At 48.1% G+C, this 19451-nt stretch overlaps 1 pseudogene; it reads right to left on the reverse strand.

Moving 5' to 3' along the window:
* Positions 1 to 16650: 16650 nt before the first annotated feature.
* On the reverse strand, positions 16651 to 16825 carry LOC142573434 (U2 spliceosomal RNA; annotated as a pseudogene).
* Positions 16826 to 19451: the final 2626 nt, after the last annotated feature.

Genomic DNA, 19451 nt, shown 5'->3' on the forward strand with positions numbered 1-19451 from the left:
AGACATCAGCCAATCCATTGTGCAGTAAAGCCAGACAAGCCACAGGAGGACAACTGCCTGCTACGCGCAGACGAATGGTCTTTGGGAGCGCCTGAACAGGAACCTCGCCGACATGCTAGTAATGTGCATGGACGTTGAGCACAAGAAGTGGGATGTGGTCCTGCCGTACATAACCTTCACTTATAACACAACACTCTCCAAGAAACAACTCAAATGACGCCTTTCAAGCTGGTTTACGGAAGGAACCCAACGCCGACTGTCGACGCTATGCTGCCGCACGTCACCGAATCAGAGAATCTCGATGTCGCCGTCTGTCTCTAGAACGCCAAAGCCCTACAGCTCGCCCGGCTGAACATCAAGAATCAGCAGAGGACCGACAGCCCGCGCTACAATCTTCAACGACGATACGAGCCTGGCGATCATGTTTCGGTTTGGACCCCGATACGCCGACGAGGACATAGCGAGAAATCTTGTGACGCTGCTTCAGGCCCTACAAGTTCATCCGACGAACTGGCGTAGTCGACTATCAGGTCGTGCCAGATGGCACTTCGCTATCACAGCGGCGCCGCTCACGACATGAAAGAGTCCATGTTTTACTACTTTAGTCGTTCCACCAGCGCTAACGAACTTTGAAATTTTGCATAGCTGAACTTTGGACTTTCTCTTTTTTCTGGACTGTGGTACTGTGAATTTTGTTTCTTTGATGTTTTTTACTTTTGTTTAATAAGCGCCCTTTTGTTTTTCTGCCTCATATTATGTTTGTAGCATCGGCACGATGCTTTATGAGAGAGGGACATTGACAAGTGTACTCCGTTGTATATTTATAGTGACCGCTTTTCACCGTCTGTAGGCTGTTTCCGATGGCGCGATATTCAGTCAGCGACACAACGAATTCCGTCGCTCAGCGACCGCCACGACGTCGTGGGTTCTCAGCGACTGGATTCCAACAAGTTGGTCGCGTCGTCACTCAGTCGCAACGATCGGCGCGATGTGGGAGGGGTAATGTGTGTGACGAAACAAAGCGCCAGCAAAATAGGAGCTTTCCCGTTTTACCGCGCGTTGGTAGCTCTGTGGAGAAATGTCGCGCGCCAGTTTTAGCTATGTTTATGGCGTACCCACCAGGCTTTGCGGCTTAGGAGCTTCATAAACATTTTCTTTTCTTCCGCTTACACAATTCGTTTCCAAGGAGAGGGTGCACGCTATCCAGGTCGGCAGAAGGACGCCGTTTCAACATAAGGCATGTACCCACTTGATCGCCACCGTCGTCAACCTCTTCATCGCTACAAATGGCGCCAGCTGCTTGTACATGCACCACTCAATAGTAGCTTGTTCTTCTGCAAAAGCCAATACCCATCCAGCAAGAATAGCTGTGACTCCCATAGTAACAACCAAGCTGGAATATACTTAACGGAACCACCCCACTGCCGCCGCTCAAACAAGCAGGCTCATACTTTCGGTGTTGTGCAGCGCCTCACTCACCGTATCTGCAAGCTGTCGTTAAGTCAGAGCGCTTTTTAACGTTAAAAATGGGTCACGTATTCTATTATCCAATAAAAATAGGAAAATTGCAATATTTGACTAGTTTCCACGTTGCTTTTATTTAACGATACAGGCATGGATACTTGGTGAGCAGGAGGCAAACTTGCGCATCGCTGCGACTGATATCGCGCTGAAGCAAACGCATGTGCAAGCTGTCAGCGAAAGTTGCTCTGCGACGTGCGCGGCAGAGCGATTTTTTTCGCCCCAATCGCGCCATGTGCCACAGCCTTAAGAAATGTTATCGCTTAGCGCGGGAGGCGCCCGTATTTATCGGAAGTTTCTCGAATGTTATCGATGGTTCTATCTTCTCTCTGTGTCACGGAAGCTTGTGTAATCAGATTGCATGTGCGACACGAATTATGGAGAACTTCCTGGTAAGACACGCGGACACCAGCGATTACTGTGGAGCTATCGATGACCGACTTATAGAAGCCGACGTCCTTGACCGGCACATCAGATTTCGACCATAGATATTTCGGCGATCGCCAACCGTGTTCGCCGCTGTCGTTGCGCTTGGGGTGTGGTTTGTTCTCCTTGGCACAGGTTGGCCCAATGAAGCATTAGTTTCGCCATTTACAGTTTTGCTACTGTATTCTAGACCGCCACTACCACGTGACATTATGATCAACACTTTCGCACCATTCTCAGGCGGAGCTTCGTGACGACGCTCCTGCGCACCTTCCTGGTGCCCCTGGGAGCTGCACTCCTCATGGCCACCCTCGTTCTGCTACCGACAGCCGAGCGAACCAGCGGCGCCAAGGATCTGCAGTTGATGACAGGCGTCTCGGGGGCCGTCTATTGGGCGGCCAACTGGGTGTTCGACTTTTTCGTCTACCTGTTCGCGTGGGCCTCCATCTGCGCGCTCGTCTCTTTTTACCAGCCATTATTGCTTGTCACGAAGTGTACGTTCCGACTACGAGCTTGTGAAGAAAGCCCGTTCAAACTCTTACCAAAAATTACAAAATGGAGGGGGCGAATGGGGGGGGGGGGGGAGTTTGCTTTACGCGAACGGAACCCCTTTTGTGTCATTGGCGTTCGTGAGGTCATCAGTTTTTTGTTGTGTTTGTTGATTGTGCACCGATAATAACCTAACTTTTATAACGTTTAAGCCATATAGGCCATGTGTGGTTCTTGTTTGCCACCAAAAAGAGAAAAAGAAAGCCCCCGAAAGAAAGATTCACCGTGACTTCCGCGCCAGCTATACCAAAGCACTCAAAGATAAACATCAGCATCTACTATGCTGTGTACCCCAGGCATGTTCAAAGGCAGGCCTTCGCATTTCACAAAAAACGAAGATGCGCTACACCAATTCTCAAGAATTGGGAATGAATCGAATTTAAAATTCTCGGGCTTTGTGTGCCAACATCACGACCTGATTATTAGACATGCCGTAGCGGAGGACTCCGGCTTAATTTTCAACACGTGAGGTTTTCTAACGTGCACCCAATGCACGGCACACGGACGTTTTTGCATTTGCAAGCCATTATGCCACCACGGCGTGTCAGTCGTCTTTCTATTCCCTTAAGCGACAATGGAAACAGCAGGTATTCCTTGCATCACTTCTAGGTGAATTTCTAAAACGCCATGGTACTTCCTCCCTTTCCACAGAATTTCCGGACTGTAATACCAATAACTTTGAATAATATGGAAAGGACAGCTAGCAGAGGGGACAGAAGAAAGAACAGAGCGCTAACGTCCTTGCGCTATCATATAAACTTTAAAGCATGTTTTACCGACAAGCCCAATCCTATGGACGTCTTAATAACAATAACTTACGAATACACAGATAAAGTCAGTTTTTACAGCACTCGAACGTTAGCATCAGCTCGTTGACGCATGACACTGTGATTATGCTGTGACTGTTGCGGCAAGGAAACGAAGAGCAGTCCAAGTAACTAACGTTTCAGAACAGACGGGGTAAAAGCCCCGTTCCGAAACCGCTGTAGGGCCTCAAATAAGCGTCTCCAAGAAAATGCTTAAATATGGCGCCTCCCACGCTGAGAGCGACAGTTGATGACCATGATTACCAATACAAGACACTGGTAAATGGCCATTGTTGGCGGCAGCGTCATATTGACAGGCCTTTGCATGCATTGCACACGAAGTGTTACCACATAGAAAGCCTGCACCAAGTGGTACAGCTAGAGTCAACTTCTCTATCAGAAATACGCCTAAGGACACCTTCTCTGTGAGGACATGTTAAGTTTTGGTAGGTCGAAGAACGCTATGGCATACGTATCACGGATGCTTACGCTGCTGCACTGGCACACCGGTGCACATGCTCATGCAATAAGGGCGCGTGTTTCGCAGTCTCTCTGATGGTGGTGCTCGTGGCGTTCTCGGGACCTGGAATATTATTCACCTACGCCGTCTCCTTGTTTGCCAAGACGCAATCTGGAGGGTTCACTTTCCTTATGCTCGTCTACGTTGTCGGAGGTATGCTGCTTACATAGTATAGGTTATAAGTTTGGGAAGCACTTTTAAAATGAAGCCATATATTGAATAACGCGTACCTAACAAAGGAACCGTATAGTACAGAAAGTGAGAAAAGAATTACGGTTATGTGCACAATGGGGTCATAAAGTGAAAACCAATCATAATTGTGTGACCTTCCAGAGTCGCAACGAAAGTGAAACGTATGAAGCGAAATTTCAAAGAACGTCGATTTTCATTTTTGTGTCAATTATTGCACAACAATTTACAGAAAAAATTACATCCCTGCTTTGTTTATTTTAAGGAGCTCCTCACCAGGTCTGACAATTCTGAGCTGACAAGCGCAGTGCATACAATGCGTGCTAACGATCGTGTCTGCTAAGTGTTATATCGCGCCGCGGAAAGAGCTGACACTTCAAACAGAACGCCGTTTGCGCTTGTCCTCGAGGGCGCCGCGCTCCAAGCGGAAGGGTGACGTGCACGTGGAAGCGCGCCTACGCACATGTGTCTGTGTTGTGACGTCGCTCATAGTGACCCGCGAGAATTGTTCAAGGCAAGATCTGTTATTTGGGTAATCTGCTGCTCCGATAGACGAATTAAAGTTCAGAGAAATAATAAAACACACAAGCCGAATCTCTGCGTGTCTTTGTTTTGCTTCGCAGAGCCACGAGAGAGATGTACTTCTGTTTCGTCTCCTTGTTCCCACGTCGTGCCGTCACACGCGCGGACATCGAAACTGTCATTTTCCACCTTGTTCCAGCGTACTATCCTGTTCTGTGATCCGCTCGGGTCTGCCTCGATATTCGCGTAGCGCTCACTTGTACGGCCAGTCAGGTGTTCTAGTGCACAGCGCGCACAATCGTGCGCTGCGCGAAACGAGACAAATGCAGCAGCTCGCGCGCGACGCCATCAGCAGAGGTGCGCCGCGCGGTAAATAAAGCGAGGAGAGAATAGTGAAGGCGGGTCCCGCGACGTATGCGTCACGCGATACTCGAGCTCCCGTGTGGGAGAACGCAGGAAAGGAATTTCGCTTGCGTAGGCTAGACGGGGCAAGTGGAGAGAGCGTTTCTCTTGACTACGTGCCTTGACAGTGGCATTCGCCGCCGGAAATCATGGGTTCGCGGCACTGAAATATTTGTATCTCGGCGATTACTGAACCAGTCTGAGAAATTCTTCCGGCAGAACGATCCCTAGAGGGCACGCGACAACTTCCAGCGTATAACCGAAATGAACTGTGGCCTGGTGAGGGGCTCTTTAAGGGATACTGCGAGAGTGGCGAGCACTCCGTGTGCATGAAACCGTAATTCAATGTATACCAGTTCCACACATTGCATGAATTTTCCTGAATGGTACAGTATTTGTTTGCTCTTTAATTTTGTCGATTATTATACATTTATTACGTGTCTGAGGGCGCTGGCAGCTGGAGGATGGAAGACATTTTGGACATGCTTAAGTTCTGCAGGTTTTCTGGTCCTGTCGAAGTTGTTGCTCTGTAGCTCTCATATATGCTGGTAACTCCAAAGCGCAAAGGTGGAGGTAATGCAAGCTTGGTGGCAATCAATACACAAAGTCACAGCTCACGACGGACCCGGCTGCATGAGCGGACCATCAAGTGCGTTGAGAATAGTAACGATGATGGCTCCAGTAATATGGCGCCAAGCTCTGCACTGCACAGAAACACTTTTAGATATCGCCCTTCTTTAATTCTTTGCTTTGCCTTGCACGAAGCTTGAAAGGTATGCTTTAGCAGAGGGCGAACAAGGCCTCAAAGTCACATACATGAGCCGTGAGCTTTGCGGTCATCCCGTTTGCGTTATAGAACGATGCTCTGTGTCATTTCAAGAACTGCAACTGAGCCGTCTTTGTATACAAAAATAATTTAGAATAGTAAAGTCCACACTCACAGCTTGTGCTACAAATGAGCAGAAAGTGACTGCAAAGATAGTTCAGCACAATGCGTTGGCGGGCTAGTTGGTGCGAATCCATGAATACTTTGTTTAGCGAAAAAAACAGAACATGCTCACTGCGCATGTTCCTCTAGTTTCAGCTGTCTATAAAGGATTGACGCAATAAAGTGATGTCAGTGTAGCGCCTTGTCCTGGTCGTCTTTCTTGTGCCTGTTGTTTTGCGCTAAACAAAGTATTCATGACTGCAAAGACCTCCCGTCGCAATGCCTATGCTACAAAACAAGCTTGGTCGGGGTTACGCATGGTCAAAAGCTGATAAGAACAAAAGCACGACGGAAACGAGCAAAAACATGTTGGCTCGCGTTAATGGTTTTTGCGTTTCATATTTGTGGGGGTAATTTTTCGCAGAATTTATTTATTCCAATTCCTTATACGATAATTTGTAGATGTTCTCTTAAAGGGAGATAAGGCTTTCAAGCCTGATATCTCACTATTTGAATGGGCAACAAACAAAAGAAATAACATCGAACAAAAATATTTGACGTGATTTCATTGGCAACACATCCCTCTCATAAGTGCATAAGCTTCCGGATTGTTTTCAGGTTTCATTAATTTTGATCCTTTGCACAGAAGAAAGACATAACTGAGTCACTTTCCTGTTTCGCCATCTGTTTGGCGTGTTGCGAAACTGATTTGGAAAGCCTATTTAGCGCCATGGAACAAGGACAGAAGGGAGACGACACCACAATGCGCTATGTCTTCCCTGTGTTCTCCCCTTCGCATTTACCCTAGTGGGGCTAGCAGGTCAGAGACGCGATCCTCCGGCTTAGTTCCCCGCTTTTCCTGTCCTTAAATATTCCCTTCCTCTCTCAGCCAACAATTGTTTTATTGCCGTACCTGACAAATACGTAGCTGTTCCTTTCACTTTTACGCGCAAGCGTAACTGGCCATCTCTTCTAATCGGCGGTGTCTGTCTGAGGGCGCGAAGCAAGCGTACGAGGAAGGCGCCTGGAGGCGAAGAGAATGGCGGGCCGGGGAAAGGATGAAGGAGCGAGCTCAGCACGCTAAAACCCCTTAAACTTTGTAAAGTCGTGACACTCTCCTCCTCCGCCTTCACTCCTCCTCGTTTCTCCTCTCTTTCACGCTCCTTCCTCGACCGTAGCGCCGCCTACACTGCTTAAGCGTAGCAACGGCGGCTACATGCGCTCCCCGCCACTCGGTAGATGCTTTTCGAGCAAAAATGACGCCGCTGCACGGCGCCAGGGCCCACGTGATGCTATTAGGCCAAGAGCGACGCGGCGTCGTCCTCGACCAGAGCGCGCGAGGAGGAGGCGGCATTCTTCAAAGCGTGGCAGTACTTTACGAAGTTTACGGGGCTTTACAGCATGCTGCAAAGTACCATCATCTAGTGCAATGTGTCAGTAACATTGAAGGGAAGTGGGAAGGAAGAAACGAGGCGAAGTGCTGCGGAGGAAAGTAGGCGGATGCCTCTGGGTTGACCTCCTCTGGCAGTTGCTACAGGTGTTCTTTGCAATGTATGCGTACTGAGTTCGCCTCGTGGTAAGATCATCCTCGCGCGCCGTACGCTGTGTGTGCGGTTGGACGCGTGCGACTGTGAGCCGCCAATGGTGGCTCGCGTGCGCGAGGGGAGGAAGCACGCCGTATTCCGTCGCGCGCATGGCACCATGGCACCGGGGGACTGTTGGGAGGGGGGGGGGGAGCGTTGTATTTCGGCAGCGCGCAGTCCCGTGGGCTTTATCTTGAAAGCGATCTGGTTTGGGGGCACACTCTGGCGGGCCAACGGCTCGTAGCGTTGCGTGCGCTGTGCTCTCGCCGCTCATTTTGCGTTGCCACTTCACTCGCTACTGCTCCCGCGATGCCAGGCGTGCCAAGGGCCGATAGCGTACCAAGGACCGAAGGCGTGCCAAGGGCCGATAGCGTCGCGTTGGCTATAGCACCCATACGCTTGCGCGTCGCCCGCGTTCACGAAGTGAAACGACACTTTTTTACTTCACTATCTCAGGGATCTGTCCACATTTTGACGTATGATCGTATGTTCGTAATTTTAAATAATCCAGCCAATTTCAGATGTAAGAACTGCGATCCGATTGTGAGGTACGCAGCGATGGGGAAAAAGTGTCTACGGCCTGATGATTAACATGTCAGGCTTCTGTGCTAAATGTCCTCTGTTCTGAACCGGTCGTTGGACAATTCTTTAATGCGAACGCGTGAATACCCAGTGTCGCAGAAAATCGGCGTCCCGCGTCTGCAGTCTTTCAGTGAAAAGTCATTCCGGAACAGCAGTACCCAACCACCCAGGCCCTCCGTGCAGAGCAAAAAAGCTACTGAACTGAATTTCTCAACGTAAAATGCGTCAGAAAAATCGTAAAGTACAACTTACACGCAACCTACAGACATGATAGCGTCGGATTGTACTTTGAATATACGACAAAACATAATTCTATTGCGCGGAAACTCAACACAAACACCTTTTGAAGCGTTTCTGCCATTTATACAGCGGCGCGCCCGGTTCCTTGCAACATCTCTAGATGGCTCGCCTTCGCGCATCGCGGCCCACGCAGGAGGCTGCGTTTCCATCAGAGAGATCGCCTTCGTGCATAGCGTTCACCGCCAGCGCTTCCCGGTAAAAATTACGGTTACATACGCTGCAGTTCCCGGAAGACGTGCGAAGCAGTCATGGATCTTTGAATCCTATCGCGTGCCACTCCTAAGAGGAAACTTTAGCTCGGGCCCAACTCCCATGCGGCCTATTTAAATACATGTAAAACGCTAAAATGCTTTTCAGGGATAACCCCCGGAGTGATTTTAATGAAATTTGTTGCATTTAAGAGAGAAAGTTAAATTCTAGTAAATTTTGGAAGCAAAATTTTGATTGAGGACATGAGTTTTGTTGGAAAAATTCCAAAAAATTCGAAAGTTTATAAAGAAATAGAAGCACAGTGTTTACAAATGAATATCTCTTCATCAAGAACAGATATCGCGGTTCTGAAAATGGCATCTATGAGATCTATTAGCGCAAGCTCTTGGGCCAGATGGTGCATGACGAACTTGGAAAAGGGGGCACCAGCGAAACACAAAGGACGCGCACACTAGGAAAAGGCGTTTCAGACGGACGGACGAAACACAAAGGACGAGCGTCCTTTGTGTTTCACTGGTACCCCCTTTTTCAAGTTCATCCTTGAGATGATTCATAGAGGACAAATTCAATGTATCAACTTGTAAATTAAGTGAATTTGTTAAGTTGTGTACAAGGGTTCTGCAAAAGCTGTATTTTCATATTACTAAATTACATGAGGTTCATGTGTTACATATCAATTTTGTCTGCTTTAGATGTACTATAAGATGCAATTCACAGAATTCTGATATAATTTTTTTTGCTGAGTTCGAGTTGTCAACTTAATAGTTTTGTTTTCTGATAGTTTGCAATTTTCGCCAATTTGTAGTAAAACACTGACGACCTAATTGAGAAATTCAAAACCAACAGTCACTAGAACTTAAATATTTCTTTTATATACGACAAACCTCCTTAAGTTTGGTTCAGTTGTTGCCGAGAAAAACGAATTCTCCTTTTACATGTATTTAGATAGGAGCACTCGAGGTAAAGCTCCCTTTTAAAGGGGCAGTTTAAGCGTCCTGCCAATTTTTTTATGCATCGCGGCAAAGTGCCTGTTCATTTGTCATTGTACGCTGAAACCAACGTATCAATAACGAGGCTTGTTGGGACGGTGGCTTCAGAGACGTTCCTTGTTCTACCACTGTTAATTAGAGTACGAATTCGTATGTTGATACAGAACTGCAGGAATACACGTTAATATCGACTGAACAATTATAGTAACATGCCTGACGCCTCGCTAGCGCCTTGGCCTACACCATCGCAGAGCATAACAGCAGTCTACTTCTATGCTGCAGGCACGGTGTTGCTGATCTCGTACTTTGCACGCAAAGTCACTACTCGCGGCGGCCTTTTGCCTACTTCACTCGCGGACTTGCTGTTCATGCTGGCGCCACCGTTCAGCCTCTCTGTGAGCGTGATCAAGGTGCTACGCGTGGACTTTGACAACAAGGAGTGCCTGCGTGCCCGCCAGAGCCGCGCCTACTTGGCGCTGCTGTGCGGCGGCTCCTCGCGGGAGGGCCACGCGCGTTTCGGCGCCGTGACGGCCCACTGTTGTGCGCGTAGGTGGCTCGTTTGGGGTGCACTGCCGCGTCGGTTGCACAAACGGTGAAGCTTAGTTGCGCAGTGCCAGGAAGGTGCTCTTATAGTTATCTCGTGGGCTAACCGTGTTGGCTTTTAACGGGCACTGAGCGTGCGTGAGTTAATTGACGCGAGACTGCATAGGGCGTGTTTTTTAGCGTGCGGATAGTGATCTCCTATTAGCTACGTCCATGCCCTGGGTATCAAAAGATTTGCCTCTTCCTTTCATATTGTCCATCTGTTTGGCTAAACTTCTGACTTTGACTTCATACATTTATGGCAATTTTTTTTTGTTTTTAATATCAGCAGCTTGTACGGCAAAATGTTTGAGAATTTATCTGAGTGAGAGTGCATATATTTGATCATTCGAAACATGATCTTGATTTGCTCTGCAGGTCGCTTAGGAGTTGTTTTGATATCTCAAATAAATTCCGATATAGTGTTGAGCCCAGGGCATATCTCAATAATCCACGAGCAGAGGAACAATGAGGTCAGGTGAAGCCTAAGTAATTCACAAATAGTTTCTAAAAACACTCATTGGTGTGGAATAGCAGTAGGAACTGGTCGTAAACTTTTGTACCATGTAACAAAATTTTGGTAGCCATCTGGATGGGACCAAAGTCGAGCTTACGGGTCGTCGCGAAAATGATGATCCCGTGTCGACTCAAGGTGAATTTCGCACAGAAGCTGTTTAAATGTGTTTCGGTCAAAGATGCAATACATAGTCTATGCGGCTGACACACCGAATACGAGCTTTGCTGATGGCTCCAAGGCAGAAAAACGCGCGTCGACAGAGATGAAGGTACAGCTTGCTTCCGGATTATGCGCAGAACGCATTCGAAGTGGCGAGGCGTGTTCATTGAAAACAGCTACTGGAGTACGATCGCAGCCTGCATGAGACAAGGTTCGGGGTTACAGGCCATGCCGACAGTGCTGACTGCTTGCCCACTGAATTCGCATAGCAAATGAATGGATATTCTGTTACATTCTTTTCTGAATATGAGTATGAATATAGGCTTTTGTGAAAACATTATTTCCACATCAGGCTGCTGTGTTCGTGGGGCCCTAAAGGCATTTTGTGACTCGTCAACATTGACACAGTGCGCGTTGACGTTGAAATAAAGGTGAGTTTAACGTCCATGCAATATCCCATCACGAATTCTTGTGCACTATGGGGATACCCTCCTGGGCCTGTATACCTATAATTTGTATATAACACAACCACAGGTTTGCTAAAATAAACTGAACTCCATTCAGGCTCGCTTAAAAAATATTATTTTTCCTTTTGCATCCCTCCAGCTCAGAGTCGACATAATTCAACTCAGCGGGCTCACTCTCGCTCAGACTCACCAAAATTCCAATCTGTAAGGCACAGTCGGACTCAGACTCAACAAATTCTAGTCAGCCGGACTAATGGGACTCGTGGGTCAATCTGAGTGGGAGTGAGTTCACTCACAAGTGAGTTTGGTGACCTGTGAGCGTAGCTCTAGGCTACACATGCCCGAATATGTCCCATATATTTATATAGACACAAAAAGATGTGAAAATGTGCACATTTAACGCGCTCAGAGACATAATGTGCCCGAACGAGATGCACCTGCGCAGATGCCAAAGGGAGCGACTGGCAGCCATTGAGCCCAATCATGCTGGACGTGAACGGGGTGGGCTACGAGCTACTTGTCATGTTGATGGAGGCTGTGTTGCTGTTCTGCGTGCTCGGATATTGGGACTCGGGACACAGCTTCACCCGCACTTCCAGCACATGTTCGCCGCCCCCGTCACCCAAGGCGTCACCGGCATCGTCACATTCAAGGTTTGACGAAGATGTTCGCCACGAACGCGACGAGGTGCAGCGTCTTCGCCGCGCGAAGCTTTTCCGTGAGCGAGCCCTGCTTGTGGAGAACCTGCACAAGCGGTGAGAAATGTTGCTCGTCATAGGTCTGGCGCAATAGAAGGATTTTCTTCAAAGAGCGCATCCAAACCCCCGCTTAGAGAAATTTATTAGTGCACTTGCTTCTTGTGGAATGAGGCTATATTGTCTCAATGAACACCATGCTTTCGCGTTTAAGACCTGGCGTTCGTCGAATTCACCACAGCATCGCCAAATAAGCAGTGGAAAATTTCGCAGGAAGAAAATATTGATAACTTTTGGCTCGCTTCCAATCACATGATCATTGCAATTTAACCTCTTGTCCAGCTTTATGATGCCTCTTGGCCTTTTGCCCTGCCTTCTCTCTTTATTTCCTTCTCCTCCTGCTGCGAACATGAGCATTTCTTTAAAACAGAACTACATAGCATTGAAGGCGACAGTGAGATATGCACTTGAAAGCACCATTCCGTGTTTGAATTATAGGCGCGTGCGAAATGTTGGCGCGACGCCGCACGTTGGGCAACTCGCACAAGGAACAGCGCCTTGGCAGCGCCCAGGCGTCTCAGCGCCTGTGTGATGACCACTGTCGATGGCGTCGTTGCAGGCACAGCACCTCGATTGATGTGACCGGTACGAAATTTGCGTCACCGTCCATAGGACTTTTCTAACGAGCGCTTTGCCGTCATGGGCATGGGTGGACAGTTTCGATTTCTGCGGGAGGGGGGGAGACGGCGATAGTGGGGCACCCACTATCCATGATAGTGGCAACACCCTCTATATATATATTATATACAGCGTGTCCCAGCCATCATGTACGAAGATCTAAATATATTCAAATGCCTCGTAGCTGGACTACACCAACGTACTATTGTTTGCAGTCGCTTGGTGATAGTACTTTTGCATTCCGCCTAATTAAATAATTGGGCTTAATTAATCAAGTTATCAAATATTAGATGTGTCAATGAAAAAATTGCAGACCAACATGAAGAAATCCGGATACAGCTTCCTGTTTCTCAATGCCAGCTACATAAAAGTGCTTTTCCGAGTGTGACAGAAGCCCGCGAACACACGCAAAGTGGCTAGAGCGGCCAGTTGCGCGGCAATTTTTGCTGTATTCGTGAAACTGTCTCCAGCCATGTGTGGGTTTATTGACCAGTTGCCTTCACCGAAAATTATCACGCGCTCGTGACGCCTGCGCCATAAAGGATGTTGTACATCCGCCACCAAGGCTTATGAGTGGTGGCGGCGCCCAATACTTCCAGGGCTAGTTCTAGTGGTAAATCATAAATACTCAAGAAATACCCAGGCTACTACAAGCCGCACCGATGGCGTAGAGCTAGAACACCCGCCTCGCGTGCAAGAGGTCAGTGGTTCGAATCCCGGTGCCGCGTAATTTTCCACCGGATTAAAAAAAAAAACTAAAAATTCCGCGTGTTGATAAAATTGCATAAACAGGCCTTGAGTGTGCTCTTATCCTGGTGACCAGACCCGGTAACGCACTCCCTCACCAGAGCAGGATTGGCCACCCTGGTGTAGTACTTGTCCACAACATCCTATATGCATTCAACACTCAAACCCCGGCCCTCAGTACCCCGCAGCTGCGAAGCAACTGACCACGGCGGCGGTCAGACCTGCGACGCAGCAGAGGGTGCTAAGAATCCCTAGCTCCGGACAGGCCGCCATTGGAATAGGAACCTGGCAACGTTTAATGCTAGAACGTTACATAGTGAGGCGAGACTAGCAGTACTATTGGAGGAATTAGAGGGCAGTAAATGGGGTATAATAGGGCTCAGTGAAGTTAGGAGGCCAAAAGAAGCATATCCAGTGCTAAAAAGCGGGCACGTCCTGTGCTACCGGTGCTTAGCGGAGCGACGAGAACTAGGAGTCGGATTCCTGATTAATAAGAATATAGCTGGTAACATACAGGAATTCTATAGCATTAACGAGAGGGTGGCAGGTTTTGTTGTGAAACTCAGTAAGAGGAACAAAATGAAGGTTGTACAGGTCTACATCCAGTCATGATGACCAGGAAGTCGAAAGCATCTATGTGGAATTGGCGATGGGTAAAGGCAAAACAAAATACACTATACTGATAGACGACTTCAATGCCAAGGTAGGCAAGAAGCAGGCTGGAGACAAGGCAATGGGGGAATATGGCATAGGCACTAGGAATAGAAGGGGAGAGTTATTGGTAGAGCTTGCGGAACAGAATAATATGCGGATAATGAATACCTTCTTACGCAAGCGGGACAGCCGAAAGTGGACGTGGAGGAGCCCGAATGGCGAGACTAAAAATGAAATAGACTTCATACTCTGCGCTAACCCTGGCATCATACAAGATGTGGACGTGCTCAGCAAGGTGCGCTGCAGTGACCATAGGATGGTAAGAACTCGAATTAGCCTCGACCTGAGGAGGGAACGGAAGAAACTGGCACATAAGAAGGCGATCAATGAGTTAGCGGTAAGAGGGAAAATAGAGGAGTTCCAGATCAAGCTACAGAATAGGTATTCGGCTTTAACTCAGGAAGAGGACCTTAGTGTTGAAGCAATGAACGACAATCTTGTGGGCATCATTAAGGAGTGTGCAATAGAAGTAGGTGGTAACTCTGTTAGACAGGATACCAGTAAGCTATCGCAGGAGACGAAAGATCTGATCAACAAACGCCAATGTATGAAAGCCTCTAACCCATCAGCCAGAATAGAACTGGCAGAACTTTCGAAGTTAATCAACAAGCGTAAGACAGCAGACATAAGGAAGTATAATATGGATAGAATTGAACATGCTCTCAGGAACGGAGGAAGCCTAAAAGCAGTAAAGAAGAAACTAGGAATTGGCAAGAATTAGATGTATGCGTTAAGAGACAAAGCTGGCAATATCATTACTAATATGGATGAGATAGTTCAAGTGGCTGAGGAGTTCTATAGAGATTTATAGAGTACCAGTGGCACCCACAATGATAATGGAACAGAGAATAGTCTAGAGGAATTCGAAATCCCACAGGTAATGCCGGAAGAAGTAAAGGAAGCCTTGGGAGCTATGCAAAGAGGGAAGGCAGCTGGGGAGGATCAGGTAACAGCAAATTTGTTGAAGGATGGTGGGCAGATTGTTCTATAGAAACTGGCCACCCTGTATACGCAATGCCTCATGACTTCGAGCGTACCGGAATCTTGGAAAAACGCTAACATAATCCTAATCCATAAGAAACGGGACGCCAAACACTTGAAAAATTAGAGACCGATCAGCTTACTGTCCGTTGCCTACACAGTATTTACTAAGGTAATTGCAAATAGAATAAGGAATACCTTAGACTTCCGTCAACCAAAGGACCAGGCAGGATTCCGTAAAGGCTACTCAACAATAGACTATATTCGCACTATCAATCAGGTGATAGAAAAATCTGAGGAATATAACCAACCTTTATATATAGCTTTCATTGACTACGAGAAAGCGTTTGATTCAGTCGAAACCTCAGCAGTCATGGAGGCATTGCGGAATCAGGGTGGAGACGATTCGTATGTAAAAATACTGAAAGATATCTATACCGGCTCCACAGCCACCGTAGTCCTCCATAAACAAAGCGACAAAATTCCAATAAAGAAAGGCGTCAGACAGGGAGATACGATGTCACCAATGCTATTCACAGCGTGTTTCCAGGAGGTATTCCGAGACCTGGATTGGGAAGATTTGGGGATAAGAGTTAATGGAGAATACCTTATCAACTTGCGATTCGCTGATGATATTGCCTTGCTTAGTAACTCAGGGGACCAACTGCAATGCACGCTCACTGACCTGGAGAGGCAAAGCCTGAGGGTGGGTCTAAAAATTAATCTGCAGAAAACTAAAGTAATGTTTAACAGTCTCGGAAGAGAACAGCAGTTTACGATAGGTAGTGAGGCACTGGAAGTGGTAAGGGAATATATCTACTTAGGACAGGTAGTGACTGCGGATCCGGATCATGAGAGAGAAATAATCAGAAGAATAAGAATGAGCTGGGGTGCGTTTGGCAGGCATTCTCAGATCATGAACAGCAGGTTACCATTATCCCTCAAGAGAAAAGTTTATAACAGCTGTGTCTTACCAGTACTCACGTACGGGGCAGAAACTTGGCGGCTTACGAAAAGCGTTCTGCTTAAATTGAGGAAGACGCAACGAGCTATGGAAAGAACAATGATAGGTGTAACGTTAAGGGATAAGAAAAGAGCAGATTGGGTGAGGGAACAAACGCGAGTTAATGATATCTTAGTTGAAATCAAGAAAAATAAATGGGCATGGGCAGGACACGTAATGAGGAGGGATGATAACCGATGGTCATTAAGAGCTACAGAATGGATTCCAAGGAAAGGGAAGCGTAGCAGAGGGCGGCAGAAAGTTAGCTGGGCGGATGAGATTATGAAGTTTGCAGGGGCATGGCCACAATTAGTACATGACCGGGGTAGTTGGAGAAGTATGGGAGAGGCCTTTGCCCTGCAGTGGGCGTAACCACGCTGATGGTGATGATGACCCAGGAAATTGGATGGGCAAACGGCGCCGCGGTAGCTCAATTGGTAAGAGCATCGCACGTGTAATGCGAAGACGTGCGTTCGTATCCCACCTGCGACCAGTTGTTTTTAGAACGAAGCTGTATATGGGCTAGGTTGTGGAAAAATTTCATGCGTCTATCGAGCTGTGTAGGTTGAGAATTTCTCCCCATACGTGGGCCTACCCAGATGATAATGCCATACCGGGCACACCTGCGGCGGAGGTGAAACAAGCTTTAAGTATTCCGCCAACTTGTCAAAATAAGTATAATATATTTGGTCCAAATACAACCCGCATCAGATATTAAGTTGATAACAACAGATACTTTGACCCGCGTCGGCCATGTCTACGTTCCCACCACCGTCTCGTTGTCGGCGTTCCAAGCGCTTGCGTATCTCCTTTCTTTTCCTTCCGCTCTCGCGTGGTTGCGGTCAAGCTGTAAGCGTGCTGCCTGCCAGGACCGCAAAGCGGAAAGAAATCCGAACAGTTCATGTGGCCCCAATGCCGCAAACTCAGAGCCTTTCAGCGGAGCAACGGCCAGGTTTCAAAGGGAGTTTACGGGGAAACAATTTTGTGTGGCTTGTGTTGTGTGTGACTGCTTGTGGTTTTCGAGTGATCTCACAACCATTACTGCACAACTAGATGTGGACCAACGCACGACCGCCTTGGCTTACGATGAAGCAGTGTGTGCCCAAGGAATGCGGCTAGGTGTCTGACTGTTGGGCGTGCCGGGATTCGTTAGTAAAAGTTTTCGCGCCGCGTTTTGCTACAATACATGAGGAGGTATATTCCACGGTGCCTCCCCATCTCTCGAGGCTCAACATCGTAGAGGAGAGACTAGTCGCGCCTCGCCTTCCATTTATGTGCATACGGCGTTTCACGCACGGCAACGAACAGTTCGCCATTGAGTGGCCCACATACGCAGCTTCGCCGGTCATCCAGCTACATAGCGTGGAATGGCACCGAATTTTTTCGGCCACTTTCATTTCCATGCGTGTATCATTTCTTTAACTTAATTAGTAAGTACAAATTTTTCCCCTATGTTTTCCTTGGTCTCTTTGTTGTCCTCTGATGATGCGTTTAATACAAATGTGGATGCTCAATTAGTTCCCTTTCTTATCAGTAAATATTGTCACCTGGTAGTGACGGTAAACAACACAGTAGCAATGATGTTAAAGACGAAACTAGTTCTCATTGGGCGAACTTGTGCCCCCAAAACCGGGTACACTTAAAGCACAACGATAACGGCGAACACAGTTGGCAATCGTTGTAATCTGATCAGCGGGTCAAGCGCGTCGGCTTTTATATATCGGTCATCGAATGTTACGGAGTGGTCGCTGGTGCCCCCGCGTCTTCGTGAAAGTTCTGCACCATTCGCGTCTCGCATACATGAAATAAGATTACACAAGGTTCGGCGACAACAGATAGCGGATAGCACCATCGATAACATTCGGGAGATTTACGCTACATGCAGGAGTGTCCTTCGCTGTGCGAAAACATTTGTTAAGCGGTGAAACATGATCACGCAATAAAGATAAACATGCACACGTGTCCATAGCCCGCTCTTAAGACGCATCGACCCGATGCTGCAAACAAACGAAAGTATTACACAAGAACACTCGTAGCAAAGAAACAACACAATATGGAAATTCGTCAGCGTGCGTAAAACGGCTTAAGACGCACCACGTGGACCACTTCAGATCGTGCGCGGAGCCGCTGTGAATGCGGAATGCCGTCTGGCATAACCTCACACTCCACTGCGCCAATCCATCGGATGATCTTGTAGGATCCAAAATAGCGTCGCAATCGTTTCTCACTGAGTCCTCGTCGACGTACCGGGTTCCAAACCCAAACACGGTCGCCGGGTTTGGACTCGACGTAACGTCATCAGAAGTTGTAGTGTCGGCTGTCAGTACTCTGCTGGTTCTTGATCCGTAGGCGCGCGAGCTGTCCGGCTTCTTCAGCACGCTGGAGATAGGTGCCAACCTCGAGATTCTCTTCATCGGTGAGGTGCGGCAGCATGGCGTCGAAAGTCGTTGTCGGTATCCTGCCGTACACACGCTTGAACGGCGTGATCTGTGTTGTTTCTTGCACCGCAGTATTGTAAGCGAAGGTTACGTACGGCAGGACGGCATTCCAGGTCTTGTGTTCGACGTCGACTTACATTGCTAGCATGTCGGCGAGGGTCTTACTCAGGCGCTCCGTAAGACCATTCGTCAGTGGTTGGTAGGCAGTTGTCCTCCTGTGGCTTGTATGACTGAACTGCAGCATGGCTTGGGGAAGCTCCGCTGTAAAGGCCGGTCCTCCATCAGTCATGACGACTTCTGGGGTGCCATGTCGCAGCAGGATGTTCTCACGAAGAATTTCGCCACACCGGCACCGCTATCTTTCTGCAGGGCTTTCGTTTCAGCACAGCGGTTGAGGTAGGCCGCCGCCATGACAATGCACTTATTTCCGGATGTTGACGTCGGATAGTTCCCCTGCGAGTCCATCGCGATCTGCTGAAATGGTCGGCAAGGAGGCTCGATCGGCTGTAGTAATCCCGCTGGCCTTCTTGGTGGTGTCTCGCGTCGCTGACAGTCTCGGCATGCCTTGTAACGGGTGACGTCAGCGGTCAGGCGCGGCCAGGAATACTTTCCCTATATTCTCGATAATGTCCTGGAGAATACGGAGTGTCCAGCGGTTTCATCATCGTGTAAGGCGTGCAGTACTTCTGGACGCAGCGCTAGGGGAACAACAGGAAGGTAGTTGGCGCCGACTGGTGAGAAGTTCTTTGCGAGTACGTTGTTTTGAAGAGAGAACGAAGACAATCCTTGCTTAAATGTCCAAGGGACAACGTAGGCGTGCCCTTCCAAATACGCGACGAGGCGCTTCAGCTCCGGGTCTGCTCATTGCTGTTCAGCGAAGTCTTCTGCGCTTATTATTCCAAGGAAGGCGTCGTCGTCCTGGTCATCTTGCGGTGGCGGGACA

This window comes from Dermacentor variabilis, chromosome 2, assembly GCF_050947875.1.
Source record: "Dermacentor variabilis isolate Ectoservices chromosome 2, ASM5094787v1, whole genome shotgun sequence".
In the NCBI taxonomy this organism is placed as follows: domain Eukaryota; kingdom Metazoa; phylum Arthropoda; class Arachnida; order Ixodida; family Ixodidae; genus Dermacentor; species Dermacentor variabilis.